Source organism: Pteropus vampyrus, unplaced genomic scaffold, assembly GCF_000151845.1.
Source record: "Pteropus vampyrus isolate Shadow unplaced genomic scaffold, Pvam_2.0 Scaffold54, whole genome shotgun sequence".
Lineage (NCBI taxonomy): Eukaryota > Metazoa > Chordata > Mammalia > Chiroptera > Pteropodidae > Pteropus > Pteropus vampyrus.
Genome location: NW_011888835.1, coordinates 2,033,124 through 2,033,480, shown reverse-complemented (window position 1 = coordinate 2,033,480; position 357 = coordinate 2,033,124).

Below are 357 nucleotides of genomic sequence, written 5' to 3'. Positions count from 1 at the left end.
ATTTCCATATTTAAAAACTATAAACCTGAGGAAACAGATGGCTAAATGTTGGGCAGATAAATAAAAATGATGAATAATTCCAGAAAGGTTACTAACAGTACATTTATTCACCACATTAGTTCAATCTGCTTCTGTCTAGACTACAACTTGAATATTGAATCAATTTTTAATGAGGAAAATAATTTTTGTACTTCATTTCCCTGATGAAAGTTTTCCTTATGTGTTAGAAATCATATACTTTCTTACATTTCATTCATAGATAAACTTTTGCATATATTTTTTATTCTATCACTCCTAGAGCACATATTGATATTATATGTGTTAGGAAACATCTGTTATTGAAAATTTAGCTTATCT